At 25.0% G+C, this 21488-nt stretch overlaps 2 non-coding genes across 2 annotated transcripts; both read right to left on the minus strand.

The window, feature by feature from the left end:
• Positions 1-3541: 3541 nt before the first annotated feature.
• Positions 3542-3615, minus strand: trnat-agu (transfer RNA threonine (anticodon AGU)). Its single transcript has one exon. It is a non-coding gene; the product is annotated as a tRNA-Thr (tRNA).
• Positions 3616-4137: 522 nt separating this feature from the next.
• On the minus strand, positions 4138-4211 carry trnat-ugu (transfer RNA threonine (anticodon UGU)). Its single transcript has one exon. It is a non-coding gene; the product is annotated as a tRNA-Thr (tRNA).
• Positions 4212-21488: the final 17277 nt, after the last annotated feature.

The following is a 21488-nucleotide window of genomic DNA, read 5'->3' on the forward strand; positions in this document are numbered from 1 at the left end:
CCCCTTTTCTGCTCCTCTCTGGAGCAGAGAAAAACAAAAACAGATAATCAAATCTCCACAAAAATGTCCCATTGTCATTACTGCAGGCCTTTGCCTAAATCTTTGTTTTACCTCTTATTCAAAACAATCGTTAACATTATAGTGCTCATTCATTATGTTAGATGATGCCTATAACCCCTTTCAACTAAATTTCTTTAACTTTTTTAGATTCAGTTTATAATTTCTACACTCTTGGTTCTCCTCTTCAGTGGTGCAGTCTCTTCCCTCTTGAAGTCACTCCGATATCTTCTTTTAATAAGGATTTTATTTGCTATATTTAGGCTTATTACTCCCAACACTCTTATTAACTTTCAATTAACCAATCATTAAATTTTCCATTCTTATACACTTTATCAATAAAGGTAATTTTTTCTTCTTCTTCCCCACCAAAATTAGAATAAGAATGACAATAATAAAAATGTAAACAAAATTTAAAAACTCCAACATAAAAAAATTAAAATCTGATTAAAATGAAATCCACACCCATAAAGATATGCTCTAATTAAAAATCCCACTGTATAATTACGATCAAAGATCAACACCTGTGAAAACACATTTAGAATTAGAAATCCACTAATACAAAATTATAATCCCCATGAATAGTTCAAACTGAATTTCAACATTTTAAATTTATTACAGCACAAAAATTAAAATTGAGATTTAGGATGAAAAATCAACAACTTCAAAGTAGGATTCAACTCAACAATTATTAAAATGAAAGATTCAGAACTTAATCGTAACAATGTTATTAAACTAACAACTCAAACTCGTCACCAAATGATTAAAACCAAAATTCAAACATATTTAAACTAGACTCCTTTTTTTCTCAATGTCTTAAAATGGGAAAATCAAAAACACAACAATGTGATTAAAATAAAATAAAAATCTTAAGAATCTCTTCAAATAAAAGGCTCAAAAACCACAATGGCTTAAAATAAAAATCTTAAAGTGTCTTTAAATTAAAGATTTAAAAACAACAATGGCTCAAACTAAAATAATCTTCAAAAATGTGTTCAAATAAAAGAATCTTGAAATCATCTTCAAATAAAAGAATCTTAAACTCATAATTATGTGTTTAAAATAAATTAATCTTAAAATGTCTTAAAATAAAAGATTACGAAAAAAACATACAAATGTCTTAAAATAAAAGAAAAAAAGCATAAAAATTTCTTAAACTAAAGGATAATAAAAAAACATAAAGAATGTCTTCACTTAAAAGATGAAAAAAATAATATGTCTAAAATAAAAGAATAAAAATAATAATAAAAAACTTTTAAAAAATACTAACGTGTGTAAAATAAAATAATTTCAAAATGTGATTATTTAATTAATTTTTCCTAAATTTTCTCCTATCTAATTTGTCCAATTAATTAATTCATTCATTCATTTTCTTTAAGGCTTAGTTCCTTTATTAATCTGGGGCCACCACAGTGGAATGAATCGCCAACTTATTCATAATATGTTTTACACAGCGTATGCCCTACCAGCTGTAACCCATCTCTGGGAAACGTCCATACACACTTAATCACACACTTTCTGTCAGATTGTCATCTGCTAGTAAATCAGTCTTATTTTCTCTTTCTATTTTAGAATTTAATGTGGTTTTTGGTTCCCCTTTTTGTGTTGGCCTGTATCTAATATACAGTTGGCCTCATGCATTGGTGTTGCAGCGTGTTCAGCTCCCACACCAATACATGCTTAAACACTCCAATTAGTCAGATATCCCCTTTTTGTGTTTTATCCCCCTTTCGGCCTGGGCCTAGCTCCAGGCCGTTTTACACCCCTATATTGACTGTCAAGTTAATCCGGCCAGCCTCACACCTTTAGCAACCTGTTTAGAAAAAATCGTGAATAAGGTTGTTAATTTGTCATTATATAATCTCTACATAAGTGATCCACTGCACATCCAAGCTGCACCAGGTCCCCAAAACTGCAGTCCTGTAAACAATTTAAAAGTCATCCATCGTTTTGTTCCATAATGAACTAATACCTCCAATATGATTTTTATCCAATTCAGTTTGGTCTGTGCATAGATTTTTGCCAATTGTTTTTAAATTTGTATCAATTTTCTCTACCTTTCCCTGTAATTATTAGTCTTACACCCTCCCTAAATTTATGCTTCAGGCCCATTACTTGCTGCAATTTAAAATATTTATTATTTCAGCTTTTATCATTATCCAATCTAATTTTTACTCAACATCTTTTTGTTTCTAGATCGTCTTTTATTAAACACTTCATCACTGTCTGACTGTCCTCCTTGCTTGCTGGCCACTCCTCCAGCCATTCATTATAGCTGTCAATCATGACTAGCACATATCTTTTTATTCACCTGTTCTCCCATATCTCTATAATCAATTATAACCTCACCCTCATTCTTCTCTTGCAGTTTCTGATATCTCTAAATATAATTAAAGTCTATAATTCATATTAGTCTTATTACTATGTGTTTTACATTCACCAGTTTACAGTTATTTGTAATGGCTTATTTATTTGGCGATCTGACTCCACTTATCTCAGACACCACTCATCCTAATATTGAGGCGTGTCATCTAATCCCCTATAATTTTTACTTACTTCCTTTAAATCTAGTTCCATATAAATGTCATAACAACTGCTTCCCAATCAATTAGGTGTCTACTCTTTTTCTGCAAGTAAGATTTCATCAACATGCTTAATCAACACCACTCTCTCTGATAATTAAAAAATCAATCACTTTACATTTTTTCATCAGTATGACCATATTTCTGCATACACTATTAACCTCAGCTTTAAAATCTATTCTCCTTAATTGCTTCTAAATCAAAAACTAAACACAATCTTCTTTTGTTTTTTGCTTACTTGTAAAATTGTATTCAAATTAAATTAGTCACATCTATGTTTATAACTCAGTTAAAATTTAGCTTAAATAAAATTTCTAAAACAGACTGCATATCACCTTGTCTAGGTGTTTCTCTTAATTGCTCAACGACATGCAACCTCTTCACTACGCTGGCTAATTTTATAATCCTCCATTTAAGTATTTCACTAATAATCAATCAGTTTTTGAATTTGACACTACTTTTGAAAATTAATTTTCTCAACTGTTAATTACTTAGTTTGTTCTAATCATTTTATGATTTTCTTTTGGTTACTAATTAGTTCTACGTCATTTCGGTTCAACTAGTTGCCCATACACTTTTTATATACTTTTATAAGCTAACTAAAAAATCACTAAATTTTCTTATTCGTTTCTTTCAGCTGTATTTTGACTTTATCATTAATGGACAGATGCCTAAAATGTTAGAAACACACCACACCTTAAGTAAGTGATGAAAAAGAACAAAGCTTGTGACTCTGGTGGGACTCAAACCAGAACCTTTGAATGGCTTAGCTCACAACCTAGAAGTCCAATGCACTATCCATTGCGCCACAGAGCCTGAGTGCTCTACTGCTTCTAGCACTGTTGCACAGAAAGCACTTTTTAGTACTCTCTGGACCATGAAAGAACGACCAACTGCAGACAAGGCACTGCTGGGATTCGAACCCAGGATCTCCTGTTTACTAGACAGGTGCTTTGACCAACTAAGCCACAACGCCAAACGACATTGACAGGGGCTAATTGTTTAATTCGAAAAAAGAAAAAAAAACTGATAACGGTAGCGCTGCTTGAGTGAATGTCTGGACTTGAAATATTTAAGTCCAATTGGTTAGGCATTACCACACTATGCTATATAAAGCCATCGTCCAAAGCCCTCTTGAACGTGCAGCATTCTTAAGGATTTGAGTTTTGTTAAGACACCGACTGCTAAACATCCCGCTGCTTAAACACTCGTAACTCTTAACAAAATGCAACCCTGGCACTTGTACATTAGGCACTGCTGAGATTTGAACCCAGGATCCCCTGTTTACTAGACAGGCGCTTTGACCACAGCGCCAACGCTGAATAGAAGGCAATACGATTTTGCACACAGAGACTAAAAAAAGACAGCAAGTATTTAAATGGCAAGCAAAGAGGTTGTTTAACTCTATGTCGCACTATTCATTACGCCTCAAAGCTATACAATTTTATAATTCATTCCGGTAAGCTCTAAAAAACAAGCACACGCACCACCTGGACTAAGGCGCTGCTGGGATTTGAGCCCAGGATCTCCTGTTTACAAGACAGGCGCTTTTACCAGCTAAGCCACAGCGCCACAAAAACATATAGTAAGAGACATTTGCCCGATAACAAAAATCGAAGAAGAAAAGACAATACACAACAAAAACCAGCATGTCAGGATGCAGAAAATGCTGACAAGACGGATGTGGACTATATATACATATGCTATCGGCCATTGAAAGAGTTTCAGATCAGGAAGCCACTTTCCCATAATCTGAGGGAAAGGTGCAGTTTGGATTTGAACCTAGCACCTGCTGTTCCCAAGACAGGTGCTCTGGCCAACTTAGTCTTAACACTAAAAGAAAAAACCTCTGGATACGATACTTCCAAACCCTGTTTCATCTAAGACAGTGGGGGGAAGCAAAATTTACTATGCTTTCTACTCAGTTACTTTGCACATGCATAAAGAGGCTCTTGTACAACAAATCCAAAAGGCGTGATCTCAACAATAGGTGGCAGTTATTTTTCCCCAAAACCACAGCTTGCCTTCGAGACATTCCTTAAGCCCACTAGGCCCTACACTGTTTTCTAATCTCCCTTATTTAAAACAGCTCAATTAAGTCATCGGCTTTATTGTAGAGTACCCCTAGTATCTGAGCCTGCACTGCGCAATGAAAGAAAGAAGCAATTTTTTTTTCAAAAATGTTTAATTTTTTGTGATTTTTTGTTATTTTTCAAAAAAATTTAATTTTTTGTGATTTTTTGTTATTTTCCAAAAATTTACATTTTTAATGATTTTTCAAAAAATTTACATTTTTTGAGATTTTTTGTTATTTTTCAAAAAATTTTCATTTTTTGTTATTTTTCAAAAACTTTAAATTTTTTGTTATTTTTCAAAAATTTTACATTTTTTGTGATTTTTCAAAAAATTTACATTTTTTGAGATTTTTTGTTATTTTTCAAAAAATTTACATTTTTTTGATTTTTTGTTATTTTTCAAAAAAATTTCATTTTTTGTTATTTTTCAAAAAATTTACATTTTTTGAGACTTTTTATTTTTCAAAAAATGTAAATTTTTTTGTGATTTTTTGTTATTTTTCAAAAAATTTACATTTTTTGTGATTTTTCAAAAAATGTACATTTTTTGAGATTTTTTGTTATTTTTCAGAAAAAATCATTTTTTGTTATTTTTCCAAAAATGTAATTTTTTTGTGATTTTTTGTTATTATTCAAAAAAATTTCATTTTTTGTGATCTTTCAAAAATATTTCATTTTTTGTAATTTTTTGTTATTTTTCAAAATATTTTCATTTTTTGTGATTTTTCAAAAAATTTAGATTTTTGTGATTTCTCAATAAAAATTCATTTTTTGTGATTTGTGATTTTTCAAAAAACTCAATTTTTGTGATTTTTTGTTATTTTTCAAAATATTTTCATTTTTTGTGATTTTTCAAAAAATTCTGATTTTTTGTTATTTTTCAAAAATTTTTCATTTTTTGTTATTTTTCCAAAAAATTTCATTTTTGGTGATTTTTCAAAAAATTTCGATTTTTTGCGATTTTTCAAAAAATGTAAATTTTTTGTTATTTTTCAAAAAATTTACATTTTTTGTGATTTTTCAAAAAAATTTTATTTTTTGAAATTTTTTGTTATTTTTAAAAAAAAATCATTTTTTGTTATTTTTCAAAAAATTTTAATTTTTTGTGATTTTTTTGTTATTTTTCAAAAAAATTATATTTTTTGTGATTTTTCAAAAAATTTCAATTTTTTGTTATTTTTCAAAAAAATTTCATTTTTTGTTATTTTTCAAAAAATTTACATTTTTTGTTATTTTAAAAAAAATCATTTTTTGTTATTTTTCAAAAAAATTTAATTTTTTGTGATTTTTTGTTATTTTTCAAAAAAATTATATTTTTTTGTGATTTTTCAAAAAATTTACGATTTTTGAGATTTTTTGTTATTTTTACAAAAAAAAATTCATTTTTTGTTATTTTTCAAAAAATTTACATTTTTTGTTATTTTTCAAAAAATTTACATTTTTTGTGATTTTTCAAAAAATTCACATTTTTTGAGATTTTTGTTATTTTTCCAAAAACTTACTTTTTTTTTTGTATTTTCAAAAAATGTAAATTTTTTGTGATTTTTTGTTACTGTTCAAAAAATTTACATTTTTTGTGATTTTTCAAAAAATTTACATTTTTTGAGATTTTTTGTTATTTTTCAAAAAAATCATTTTTTGTTATTTTTCCAAAAATGTAATTTTTTTGTGATTTTTTGTTATTATTCAAAAAAATTTCATTTTTTGTGATCTTTCAAAAATATTTCATTTTTTGTAAATTTTTTGTTATTTTTCAAAATATTTTCATTTTTTAACTTTTTGAGACTTTTTGTTATTTTTCAAAAAATGTAAAAATTTTTTGTGATTTTTTTGTTATTTTTCAAAAAATTTACATTTTTTGTGATTTTTCAAAAAATTTACATTTTTTGATATTTTTTGTGATTTTTCAAAAAAAAATCATTTTTTGTTATTTTTCCAAAAATGTAATTTTTTTGTGATTTTTTGTTATTATTCAAAAAAATTTCATTTTTTGTGATCTTTCAAAAATATTTCATTTTTTGTAATTTTTTGTTATTTCTCAAAAAAATTCTTTTTTTGTGATTTGTGATTTTTCAAAAAACTCAATTTTTGTAATTTTTTGTTATTTTTCAAAATATTTTCATTTTTTGTGATTTTTCAAAAAAAATTGATTTTTTTGTTATTTTTCAAAAATTTTTCATTTTTTGTTATTTTTCCAAAAAATTTCATTTTTGGTGATTTTTCAAAAAATTTCGATTTTTTGCGATTTTTCAAAAAATGTAGATTTTTTGTTATTTTTCAAAAAATTTAGATTTTTTGTTATTTTTCAAAAAATTTACATTTTTTGTGATTTTTCAAAAAAATTTTATTTTTTGAAATGTTTTGTTATTTTTAAAAAAAATTCATTTTTTGTTATTTTTCAAAAAATTTTAATTTTTTGTGATTTTTTTTTATTTTTCAAAAAAATTATATTTTTTGTGATTTTTCAAAAAATTTACATTTTTTGAGATTTTTGGTTATTTTTCAAAAAAAAATCATTTTTTGTTATTTTTCAAAAAATTTACATTTTTTGTTATTATAAAAAAATCATTTTTTGTTATTTTTCAAAAAAATTTAATTTTTTGTGATTTTTTGTTATTTTTCAAAAAAATTATATTTTTTGTGATTTTCAAAAAATTTACGATTTTTTAGATTTTTTGTTATTTTTCAAAAAAAATTCATTTTTTGTTATTTTTCAAAAAATTTACATTTTTTGTTATTTTTCAAAAAATTTACATTTTTTGTGAATTTTCAAAAAATTTACATTTTTTGAGATTTTTGTTATTTTTCAAAAAACTTAATTTTTTTTGTATTTTCAAAAAATGTAAATTTTTTGTGATTTTTTGTTACTGTTCAAAAAATTTACATTTTTTGTGATTTTTTGTTATTTTTCAAAAAAATCATTTTTGGTTATTTTTCAAAAAATGTATTTTTTTGTTATTTTTGTTATTTTAAAAAAATTTAATTTTTTGTGATCTTTCAAAAATGTTTAATTTTTTGTGATTTTTTGTTATTTTTCAATTTCATTTTTTGTGACTTTTCAAAAAATTTAGATTTTTTGTTATTTTTTAAAACATTTTCATTTTTTGTGATTTTTTAAAAAAAAATCATTTTGAGATCTTTCAAAAAATTTTCATTTTTTGTGATTTTTTTATTTTTCAAAATATTTTCATTTTTTGTGATTTTTCAAAAAGATTTAATTTTTTGTGATTTTTTTGCGATTTTTCAAAAAATTTCATTTTTAATGATTTTTTGTTATTTTTCAAAAAATTGTCATTTTTTGTGATTTTTCAAAAAAATTACATTTTTTGTTATTTTTTGTGATTTTTCAAAAAATTTAATTTTTTGTGATTTTTTGTTATTTTTCAAAAAATTTATATTTTTTGTGATTTTTCAAAAAATTTACATTTTTTGAGATTTTTTGTTATTTTTCAAAAAATTCATTTTTTGTTATTTTTCAAAAAATTTTAATTTTTTGTGATTTTTTGTTATTTTTCAAAAAAATTATATTTTTTGTGATTTTTCAAAAAATTTACATTTTTTGAGATTTTTTGTTATTTTTTTAAAAAAATTCATTTTTTGTTATTTTTCAAAAAATTTACATTTTTTTTATTTAAAAAAAAATCATTTTTTGTTATTTTTCAAAAAAATTTAATTTTTTGTGATTTTTTGTTATTTTTCAAAAAAATTATATATTTTGTTATTTTTCAAAAAATTTAAATTTTTTGTGATGTTTTGTGATTTTTCAAAAAAGTTTCATTTTTTAGGATTTTTTATTTTTCAAAAAATTTTCAATTTTTGTGACTTATTTTTCAAAAAAAATTCATTTTTTGTTATTTTTCAAAAAATTTAAATTTTTTTGTGATTTTTTGTGATTTTTCAAAAAAGTTTCATTTTTTGTTATTTTTTGTTATTTTTCAAAAAATTTACTTTTTTTGTGATTTTTCAAAATATTTTCATTTTTTGTGATTTTTCAAAATATTTTCAATTTTTGTGATTTTTCAAAAATTTTCATTTTTTGTGATTTTTCAAAACATTTTGATTTTTTGTTATTTTTCCAAAAATTTTGATTTTTTGTTATTTTTAAAAAAAATTCATTTTTGGTGATTTTTCAAAAAATTTAGATTTTTTGTGATTTTTCAAAAATATTTGTTTTTTTTTGTGATTTTTCAAAAAAGTTTCATTTTTTGTTATTTTTTGTTATTTTTCAAAAAAAATTACATTTTTTGTGATTTTTCTAAATATTTTCATTTTTTGTGATTTTTCAAAAATTTTTCATTTTTTGTGATTTTTTGTTATTTTTCAAAAAATTTAAATTTTTTTTATTTAAAAAAAATCATTTTTTGTTATTTTTCAAAAAAATTTAATTTTTTGTGATTTTTTGTTATTTTTCAAAAAAATTATATATTTTGTTATTTTTCAAAAAATTTAAATTTTTTGTGATGTTTTGTGATTTTTCAAAAAAGTTTCATTTTTTAGGATTTTTTATTTTTCAAAAAATTTTCAATTTTTGTGACTTATTTTTCAAAAAAAATTCATTTTTTGTTATTTTTCAAAAAATTTAAATTTTTTGTGATTTTTTGTGATTTTTCAAAAAAGTTTCATTTTTTGTTATTTTTTGTTATTTTTCAAAAAATTTACTTTTTTTGTGATTTTTCAAAATATTTTCATTTTTTGTGATTTTTCAAAATATTTTCAATTTTTGTGATTTTTCAAAAATTCTCATTTTTTGTGATTTTTCAAAACATTTTGATTTTTTGTTATTTTTAAAAAAAATTCATTTTTGGTGATTTTTCAAAAAATTTAGATTTTTTGTGATTTTTTAAAAATATTTGTTTTTTTTGTGATTTTTCAAAAAAGTTTCATTTTTTGTTATTTTTTGTTATTTTTCAAAAAAAAATACATTTTTTGTGATTTTTCTAAATATTTTCATTTTTTGTGATTTTTCAAAAATTTTTCATTTTTTGTGATTTTTTGTGATTTTTCAAAAAATTTTGATTTTTTTGTTATTTTTCAAAAAAATTTTATTTTTGTTATTTTTCAAAAAAATTTCATTTTTGGTGATTTTTCAAAAAATTTAGATTTTTTGTGATTTTTCAAAAAAGTTCGATTTTTTGTTATTTTTCAAAAAAATTTCATTTTTTGTGATTTTTCAAAAAATGTAGATATTTTGTTATTTTTCAAAAAAAATCATTTTTTGTGATTTTTCAAAACATTTAAATTTTTGTGATTTTTTGTGATTTTTCAAAAAATTTAGATTTTTTGTTATTTTTCAATAAATTTTCATTTTTGGTGTTTTTTCAAAAAATATTCTTTTTTCGTGATTTTCTGTGATATTTCAAAAAATTTAGATTTTTTGTTATTTTTCAAAAAATTTGCATTTTTGTGATTTTTCAAAAAAATTTCATTTTTGGTGATTTTTTTTTAAATTTTCATTTTTGGTGATTTTTCGAAAATTTTTAATTTTTGCGACTTTTCAAAAAATTCATTTTTTGTGATTTTTCAAAAAATTTCAATTTTTTGTGATTTTTTGTGATATTTCAAAAAATTTCAATATTTTGTTATTTTTAAAAAAATCATTTTTTGTGATTTTCTGTGATATTTCAAAAAATTTCGATTTTTTGTTATTTTTCAAAAAATTTTCATTTTTGGTGATTTTTCAAAAAATATTCATTTTTGGTGATCTTTTGTGATTTTTCAAAAAATTTCAATTTTTGGTTATTTTTCAAAAAAAATCATTTTTTGTGATTTTCTGTAATATTTCAAAAAATTGCGTTTTTTTTGTTATTTTTCAAAAAAATTTCATTTTTGGTGATTTTTCAAAAAATTTTCATTTTTGGTGATCTTTTGTGATTTTTCAAAAATTTTTAATTTTTTGTGATTTTTTGCGATTTTTCAAAAATTTTTCATTTATGGTGATTTTTCAAAAAATTTGCATTTTTTGGTGATTTTTTAAAAATGTTCATTTTTTGTGATTTTTCAAAAAATTTACATTTTTTGTGATTTTTCAAAAAATTTTATTTTTTGCGATTTTTCAAAAAATTTCATTTTGTGATTTTTCAAAAAAATCCAATTTTTTGTGATTTTTTGTGATATTTAAAAAAATTTCAATTTTTTGTAATTTTTCAAAAAAATTCATTTTTTGTGATTTTCTGTGATATTTCAAAAAAATTACGATTTGTTGTTATTTTTCAAAAAATTTTCATTTTTTGTGATTTTCTGTAATATTTCAAAAAATTGCGTTTTTTTGTTATTTTTCAAAAAAATTTCATTTTTGGTGATTTTTCAAAAAATTTTATTTTTTGCGATTTTTCAAAAAATTTCATTTTGTGATTTTTCAAAAAAATCCAATTTTTCGTGATTTTTTGTGATATTTAAAAAAATTTCAATTTTTTGTAATTTTTCAAAAAAATTCATTTTTTGTGATTTTCTGTGATATTTCAAAAAATTACGATTTGTTGTTATTTTTCAAAAAATTTTCATTTTTTGTGATTTTTTTGCGATTTTTCAAAAAATTTCGATTTTTTGTTATTTTTCAAAAAATTTTCATTTTTTGTGATTTTTCAAAATTTTTTTAATTTTTTGTGACTTTTCAAAAAATTCATTTTTTGTGATTTTTCAAAAAACTTCAATTTTTGGTGATTTTTTTGTGATATTTCAAAAAATGTTAATTTTTTGTTATTTTTCAAAAAAATTTCATTTTTTGTGATTTTTTTTTATTTTTCAAAAAAATTATATTTTTTGTGATTTTTCAAAAAATTTACATTTTTTGAGATTTTTTGTTATTTTTCAAAAAAAATTCATTTTTTGTTATTTTTCAAAAAATTTACATTTTTGTTATTACAAAAAAATCATTTTTTGTTATTTTTCAAAAAAATTTAATTTTTTGTGATTTTTTGTTATTTTTCAAAAAAATTATATATTTTGTTATTTTTCAAAAAAATTAAATTTTTTGTGATGTTTTGTGATTTTTCAAAAAAGTTTCATTTTTTAGGATTTTTTATTTTTCAAAAAATTTTCAATTTTTGTGACTTATTTTTCAAAAAAAATTCATTTTTTGTTATTTTTCAAAAAATTTAAATTTTTTTGTGATTTTTTGTGATTTTTCAAAAAAGTTTCATTTTTTGTTATTTTTTGTTATTTTTCAAAAAATTTACTTTTTTTGTGATTTTTCAAAATATTTTCATTTTTTGTGATTTTTCAAAATATTTTCAATTTTTGTGATTTTTCAAAAATTTTCATTTTTTGTGATTTTTCAAAACATTTTGATTTTTTGTTATTTTTCCAAAAATTTTGATTTTTTGTTATTTTTAAAAAAAATTCATTTTTGGTGATTTTTCAAAAAATTTAGATTTTTTGTGATTTTTCAAAAATATTTGTTTTTTTTGTGATTTTTCAAAAAAGTTTCATTTTTTGTTATTTTTTGTTATTTTTCAAAAAAAATTACATTTTTTGTGATTTTTCTAAATATTTTCATTTTTTGTGATTTTTCAAAAATTTTTCATTTTTTGTGATTTTTTGTGATTTTTCAAAAAATTTTGATTTTTTTGTTTTTTTCAAAAAAATTTTATTTTTGTTATTTTTCAAAAAAATTTCATTTTTGGTGATTTTTCAAAAAATTTAGATTTTTTGTGATTTTTCAAAAAAGTTCGATTTTTTGTTATTTTTCAAAAAAATTTCATTTTTTGTGATTTTTCAAAAAATTTAGATATTTTGTTATTTTTCAAAAAAAATCATTTTTTGTGATTTTTCAAAACATTTAAATTTTTGTGATTTTTTGTGATTTTTCAAAAAATTTAGATTTTTTGTTATTTTTAAAAATAAAAATCATTTTTTGTGATTTTTCAAAACATTTTATTTTTTTGTGATTTTTTGTGATTTTTCAAAAAATTTAGATTTTTTGTGATTTTTCAAAAATATTTGATTTTTTGTGATTTTTCAAAAAAGTTTCATTTTTTGTTATTTTTTGTTATTTTTCAATAAATTTTCATTTTTGGTGTTTTTTCAAAAAATATTCTTTTTTCGTGATTTTCTGTGATATTTCAAAAAATTTAGATTTTTTGTTATTTTTCAAAAAATTTGCATTTTTGTGATTTTTCAAAAAAATTTCATTTTTGGTGATTTTTTTTTAAATTTTCATTTTTGGTGATTTTTCGAAAAAATTTCATTTTTGGTGATTTTTCAAAAATTTTTAATTTTTGCGACTTTTCAAAAAATTCATTTTTTGTGATTTTTCAAAAAATTTTAATTTTTTGTGATTTTTTGTGATATTTCAAAAAATTTCAATATTTTGTTATTTTTAAAAAAATCATTTTTTGTGATTTTCTGTGATATTTCAAAAAATTTCGATTTTTTGTTATTTTTCAAAAAATTTTCATTTTTGGTGATTTTTCAAAAAATATTCATTTTTGGTGATCTTTTGTGATTTTTCAAAAAATTTCAATTTTTGGTTATTTTTCAAAAAAATTCATTTTTTGTGATTTTCTGTAATATTTCAAAAAATTGCGTTTTTTTTGTTATTTTTCAAAAAAATTTCATTTTTGGTGATTTTTCAAAAAATTTTCATTTTTGGTGATCTTTTGTGATTTTTCAAAAATTTTTAATTTTTTGTGATTTTTTGCGATTTTTCAAAAATTTTTCATTTATGGTGATTTTTCAAAAAATTTGCATTTTTTGGTGATTTTTTAAAAATGTTCATTTTTTGTGATTTTTCAAAAAATTTCATTTTGTGATTTTTCAAAAAAATCCAATTTTTTGTGATTTTTTGTGATATTTCAAAAAATTTCAATTTTTTGTAATTTTTCAAAAAAAATTCATTTTTTGTGATTTTCTGTGATATTTCAAAAAATTACGATTTGTTGTTATTTTTCAAAAAATTTTCATTTTTTGTGATTTTTTTGCGATTTTTCAAAAAATTTCGATTTTTTGTTATTTTTCAAAAAATTTTCATTTTTTGTGATTTTTCAAATTTTTTTTAATTTTTTGTGACTTTTCAAAAAATTCATTTTTTGTGATTTTTCAAAAAACTTCAATTTTTGGTGATTTTTTTGTGATATTTCAAAAAATGTTAATTTTTTGTTATTTTTCAAAAAAATTTCATTTTTTGTGATTTTTTGCGATTTTTCAAAAAATTACAATTTTTGTTATTTTTTAAAAAAATTTTATTTTTTGCGATTTTTCAAAAAATTTTATTTTGCGATTTTTCAAAAAATTTCGATTTTTTGTTATTTTTCAAAAAATTTTCATTTTTTGTGATTTTTCAAAATTATTTTAATTTTTGTGACTTCAAAAAATTCATTTTTTGTGATTTTTCAAAAAACTTCAATTTTTGGTGATTTTTTGTGATATTTCAAAAAATGTTAATTTTTTGTTATTTTTCAAAAAATTTTCATTTTTTGTGATTTTTCAAAAAATTTTTAATTTTTTGTGACTTTTCAAAAAATTCATTTTTTGTGATTTTTCAAAAAACTTAAATTTTTGGTGATTTTTTGCGATTTTTCAAAAAATTTCAATTTTTGTTATTTTTTTTAAAATTTTTATTTTTTGCGATTTTTCAAAAAATTTTATTTTGCGATTTTTCAAAAAATTTCGATTTTTTGTTATTTTTCAAAAAATTTTCATTTTTTGTGATTTTTTGCGATTTTTCAAAAAATTTCGATTTTTTGGTTATTTTTCAAAAAAAAATCATTTTTTGGTGATTTTTAAAAAAATTTCATTTTTAGTTACTTTTCAAAAAATTGTCATTTTTTGTGATTTTTCAAAAATTTTTCATTTATGGTGATTTTTCAAAAATATTCATTTTGTGATTTTTCAAAAAATTTCGATTATTTGTTATTTTTTTAAAATATTTCATTTTTTGAAATTTTTCAAAAAAATTTGATTTTTTTGTGATTTTTCAGAAAATTTTCATTTTTTGTTATTTTTAAAAAAATTCAGCCGTCAGACGTTGTTTTCTATCGGCCGTACTCCAGGACGCTGATGCCCAGCCACCGAGCATGGGGAATGGGCCAGCAACCCGTCTCCTGACGGCGCTGTACTTGCAGCAGACGTGCCTGTGCTTGCAAACCACTCGCTAGTAACTGTGGCAACGCATGAAGAGTTTGAGCTTCCTCCGGATGCTTGCTTTGTGTTTTGTCATCAGTTGGGGCTGCCAACACATGGATTCCACTGGATGCACTCGATCTGGGGATAACAGACCCTCTATGGGAGGGGATCCTCCTGTTCTTTCTTTCTTTTCCTCCATCTGTTTTCTTTCTCTACAGATGCCGTTTTTCTCTGCTTAGTTTCTGATTTGGTCTATTTGGACATGTCGACCTCCTGATTTGCTGCGGTTCGGACCGCCTTTGCCTAGAGCTCCATGCTTTGCACTCTTGCCTTGTATATTTTGTGTCCTGTTTTCTTACGTCAGCCTATCAGCACAGTGCTCAAACGACATAGCTTGAAGAACACGACGGGATCTACAAACGTTCCGCAAAAGAACTTCACTGACGAAAGCGGAAGCGCTAACGGAACAACCTCCCGCTGCAGGCACCTTACATTCCCGAGACGGGAAACCACCAACGGCTGGCTGCGAAATTGCCTCTGGTTCAGATTGGTTTAGAACCGTCCCTCTGCCCAAAACGCCACAGACGTCTGCAAAAGATTGCAGTTCTTGAAACAAAGTTACCTCTGATCCGAGCAGAAGCGTTCGCTTACTTAATGGCAGATAAAATGATGACCTTTCACACGGTCTGCATTCGTTCCGTCAGTAACAGCGGCAGGCCGGCAAATAAAATCCTGACGTTCCACAGGGCACACTCGCTTGGCGGACAAAAGCCACCGGGGGCTCTCTTTGCGTGTTCCTTCACCTGGTCAAACCGATTTGAGGGGGGACTTTTCGAGTAGTTTTCGGCATCAGAACAGTCTCTTCTAGCGATGGGTGGGCAGGCCTTCCACAGGCGCGCGCGGCTCTACTGGAGCAAAAGAGGCTAAGCAAAGGACGAGGAAGAGAGGGAAGCACCGCTCCAGCCGGGTCCGACACTACCGCTTGAACTCTGTCTTGAACCACTGTGCTCAGGGGAGAGCGCGAACGCAGTCCCCCACTACCAGAAATTATGCAGTCGAGATTCCCACATTTGGGGAATTCGCTGACATCTGCCCAAAGAACATGCAATGGCAACTATAGACTGTAGACTTTCGTCCAACCAGAAGCCGTAATTATCTACAGTTTGATTAGACCCTGGGCAAATCGGAGGGATGGATTGTCTAAAGTTTAAAATCAGGGCCAATCAGCGCTGAGGATTTTCTAAAGTTTCTCTTGTCTGGACGCTCAATCAGACGAGTCAGAAAGTTCATTTGCTGTCGAGATAAATTCATATGTTAAAGTGATTACGTGTGGTAAGTTATTTTTATACTGTTATATTGATGCACAGTATGTTCTGGTTACATCACGTTCGAAGTTTTTCACTCTTTGTGCAGCATTTTGTCTTTGTTCGTGAGGCTGCGCTGTCAGCAAGTACACCTGTCATAGTGATTTAGAGTGGTAGGTTATTTTTATCCTGTTCTGATAAACAGTATGTTTTGCTCACATCACATTTAAAATATTTCACTGTGTGTGCAGTATTTTGTCTGTGTCCCTCACGCTGCGGCGTCAGACGTTCACCCATTACAGAGATTTTGTGCGATAAGTTATTTTTATTGTTATATTAATGCTAAGGTCACATCATGTTTGAAATATCTCATTCTTTGTGCAGTGTTTGGTCTGTGCTGGTGACGCTGTGCCATCAGAAAGTTCACCTGTCCTAGAGATTTTGTGTGGTAGGTTATTTTTATACTGTGATATTATTTAAATGCATATATGGCTGCACAAAACCTGAAAAAGTTTAGCTTTTGTATTATTTTCAACGCTCGCGTCGGTTTGATAGCTCTGTATACATAATAAACAGTTGTTTCATTAAAATATAGCAACAAACATGCTAATAAATAAATATCCCTTCATATACAGCAATATATGTGACCATGACGATTATTATCATTAGTTGTTACTATGAGAAGTGAAGAACATCTTAAGATCTTAGCTGGGACAAAACATATGATCCATACCTGTACACAGTAAAATCATCAGAGTAAAATTTACTCAGTTCAGAGAACATTTGGTCCCTCTCTAAATTGAGCAAAATTTACTCAGCAGCAGAGTTAAAGTTAATGAGCCAATGATGAGTTTAATTAAGTGATGATTGAGCACTGATGATGAACACCTGCTGTTAATATGCAGAAACAGAAGAAAAGCACCAGCAGCTACGCTCATTGCTTACCTGATTGACTTTATTTCTGTCAGATGTTAACAAAATCCATATGAGACTTATAGTGAAGTCCAGTGTTGTAATGAGAAACTAAATCATTTGGTGATGAAAGGTTAGTAATGTCAGGAAGAGAGTTAATACAAGCAAAAAAGGATTCTAAATTAATATGATTTATGTAGTACGGAGAGGTTTGGTGGAAGAAAGAGAGAGTGCAAAATTAAATGAGAAGAGAAAATAATCCGTTATAGGGAGTTCCTCAGCAGAGAGGTCAATGGGTGAAACACCAGAGCAGCAGATGAGGTTGAGGGTGAAATGGAGGAACCTGATGGATCTTCTCTGTCCCCACCCTGTGGCCCCCAGCAGTCCTCTCGACGTCACATGGCCTTAGACTGCAGGGTAGTGACCCCTGAACCCCATTGGGGTCACCTGTGGCCTTGAAGGGTGCTCATGCTTGTTGAAATTAAACAAATTAGCCAATATGGTAAAAAATCAAAGGCGGGAACTGGCATAATTAGCCATGTGCTTTCTGGGGTATGACAGGTGCATATTAATTAGCCATGTGCTGTGGACTGCTCTTATTGTATATCAGGGAATTAAGAATGTGTATTACATAATTTGATTTTAAAGGAATTTAGTTACATATAATAATAATAATAAACAAGTATATTTTGTAATAATACGCAATAATTACATTATATTCAAATATAATTGTATGTTTATTTGCAACATAAATGAATATAGCTTATTCGAATTTCATGTCATTTAGATAAAATGTTTTTATAATCAGGACTTATATTTTACATCTTTTAAATAATAAAATATTTTAATAGTTCAATAATAAAACATACAGAAATATTGACTTATAAATGTTTTAGAATTTTGTCAATTATATTGACAATAATGTTCAGGTAACTTATTTATTAATATTGAATAGCACATAATAAAATATTTAAACAACTAATTAAACTGAATATAGTACCTAAAAATATTAGGCTATAGGATATAAGAAATATTATATTAAAATACAATAAAATTTAAATTTCAGGCATTGATAATTAAATAGGTTTGTCAATTTTTTTTAAGTTTTATAAATTATTTAAAAATACAATTAAATATATTTAAAAATATTTCATTTACATCAATGTTTACCGTTATATTTACATATACACATATTATTTTTTACTGCATTTACATTGAACATTTACTTAAATTTAATTTACAATATGATTTTGTACCCTTTTTATTTTTACTGTTAGCTAAACTACAGTTTATAACTTGTTTATGAATAATATACAGAACCCTAATATTACCATCCTTTAAATTACACAATGATAACATTAAAGCAACCACATGAATATGTGTACGCAGTGTATTTTTGGAAGTTTTATTTTATCCTTTAACTCTTGTTTGCAATAAATGAATAGAAAAAATGATGTAAAGTGTAATATAAATATTGTGTAAAGTTACTCGAGTCACAACAGATAACCCACTCTTGGGACACTGTAGCTACTGAACTAATATCTTTTAAAAAAAAGCTGAAATGTACACAGAGATTAGAAATAAAATAGAAAAATGTTTATTTACACAAAATATATAACCATTTATACTTTTAACATATTAGGGCAGTACAATATAGCGTAAAATTATTTTATTATCACAACAGTTTATGCAATATTTTTAAAAAATCCCAATTGTATGATAAATTTTATAAACTACCTTCCCAGTAGTTGCTGCTCGGCTATTTGCTAGAGCAGCTCAAAGCTTAACGCAGAGCTTAAAATAAACAGTAATAGCAGAAGTTAAGAAGAAAAAAGAAAATGACAACAGCCAATCAGAGTCTGAATATCTTGCTTATTTGCTTTAAAGACTAAATGTTTGCACCTTTACAGTGTTTTTAGACTTAAGTTTTAGAATTAGTTATTTGCATCTAAACAATATCTTTTAACTGTTTAATATTATTAAGTAAATGATTTAATAACACAGATACAAAAAAAATGCATTTTTGTAGGGAAATGTTATCTTAGAAATAACAGCATTTTCTATGGCTATCAAAAAGCCCTAAAACTTATACATGTATATATCTAATTGTTTTATACAAAATAAACATTTATCTTGCTTAGTTGTTTCAAAGACTAAATGTTTGCACCTTGACAGTGTTTTTAGACTTAGAATTTTTAGAATTAGAGTTAATTGCATCTGAACAATATCTTTTAACCAATTAATATTATTAAGTAAATGATGTAATAACACAGAAAAAATGCATTTTTCTAGGGAAATGTTATTTTAGAAATAATCGCGTTTAATAAAACATATACATGTATATATCTATTTTTTTGTAAAACAAAATAAATATTTACAACAAAAGTTGTCGTCTTTATAGTCTATTTTGTCTCCTTTTTTAACTTCCTCTATCTACTGCACCGCTTTATGTATCGCGCTTCCTGGAGATCCCGCCCAGCTGCCAACTGGAGCACACGCTCAGTGGAAATTTCTTAAAGGGCCAACTGCACCCTACATGACATGACCAAATTCGGAAGCACGCTTTGTGGAACTTTGCGTCGAGCAATCCCGAGCCAGACGTCGGGCCAATCAGAAAGAAGGGAAAGTGGAACTGTGGAACAGGAAGGGAACCGAAGATTCTCTCGCAAGGGGCGCAAGGATGACACGCAAATTCATGAAGCGCTCCATATTGCTGTTTTACTGCGTGGGTAAAAGAACAGAAATGAAAAAAGACAAATGGCTTTTCACGATTCCAAATGGTGCATGAGGATGGGTTTAGCAAATCGTGGGAGGTGCTGCTGGTTCAACTGAAAAGTCTACATGCATGGTGAAAACGAATGTGGGCTGCTTTGATCGTTTGTTTTGTTGTGCAACCGATGCACTTCCAAAGCCTTTGCTTTAGTGGGAGGCGATTGACCTGTACGGCGTGCAAATTTCATTATAGATCTGTAGGCAATTACAGCACCTGATTGGTTGATTGATTTTCAGCAAACCATGAATGAACTGCTTTTGCGAGCGAACAAACTCCTGGTGATGTCATCAAAACAAATAGTAGTAACTGTCAGGACACGTTGTATATGGTTGGTGTTTTTTGAAATTAAAGCAAACAACTCTAACTGTGCACAAAGGTGAACTATGAAATGATCATTTAAGTTTGTTATTAAAATTTAAGTTGCTTTTTAAATTAAATTACTTTTAATGGTTCACTCAAAATCCCCATAAACCTCAACAGAAGGAATATATAAATTAATATATGTAATATCAGTTCTATGAATAAAATATTCATATGTTATATAATTAATAGTAGTAATTAAAGGTTAAACTTTTTTATAAATGCATAATGTTTAGTAGAATTATTCTTAAATTTGTTTGTATAACAAAAAAAAATGCAAATATTTAGCATCTGTTCTATTATATTATACAGATATACAATCCTATTTCTAATAGCATTAATACAATTACATAAAATGAATAATAATCCCTTACTTTGTTACTGGGTATTTTAATCATAGTAACTAACTACTTTGTAACAAATTACAACAGTTCTATTTTGAGAGTGTAATGTCATAGGATATTTGAATAATGTACAGTTTTTGTATTTGTGTGTTGCAGGTGGAGCTTGATGTTGGAGTGTGGTTTAAGGATGAATCCACTGGCATCCCATCTGACGGCAACAGGATAAGCTGTCATCAACTCCAGAACTGGACTTGGAAAAACACCAGAGGTTACTATTAAAATGGACTGCATATTATTGTCATAGACTCAGATAATGATTCTAAATTAAATTCAAAATCAGAAGATTTAGGCAATTTTTAAAAACCAATGAAGTCCTTCCAACACATACAAAAAGAAACACGAGATTGTATTTTATTATCCAAATTTATTAAAAGTGAAATGAAAAGTTCTAAACATATTGCTAAATCTGCCTGACATAAAAATGTATACAATAGATATACTTTGTACATAATAAAAAACACATTACTTTTAGATTCATTAGTTTTAATATTACTGATAGCAGTTATAGATATAAGAATATATTTGTATACATAAAAAAATACTGCCAGGTCAAGCATGTAGATATAAAAAAATAAATAAATAAATAAATCCTCTTTAAAAAAACAAAGCTAACAATTAAAGTATATAAAGCAACATTAGAGTTAAAGTACTTTAAATAACATAATTATATATATTTTTTATGACAAAAATTTTATAATTAATAAATAATTAAATAAAATAATTATATTAAAGTACTTTAAATAACATTATGATAATATATACTTAATAAACATAAATAAATAAATAAAAACAAGAAAACAATTAAAGAAATACTGTAAACTGTAAAACAATAAACTGTTAATATAACATACATTTCTGGAACAAAACAGTGTTACAACAATCAACAAATTAGTGTAAAACACTGTTAACTTAAACAATCAAATGTTAATATAACATTTGTTTCTACAACAATCAACAAA

Source organism: Danio rerio, chromosome 4 (assembly GCF_052040795.2).
Source record: "Danio rerio strain M-AB ecotype USA chromosome 4, GRCz13ab, whole genome shotgun sequence".
In the NCBI taxonomy this organism is placed as follows: Eukaryota; Metazoa; Chordata; class Actinopteri; order Cypriniformes; family Danionidae; genus Danio; species Danio rerio.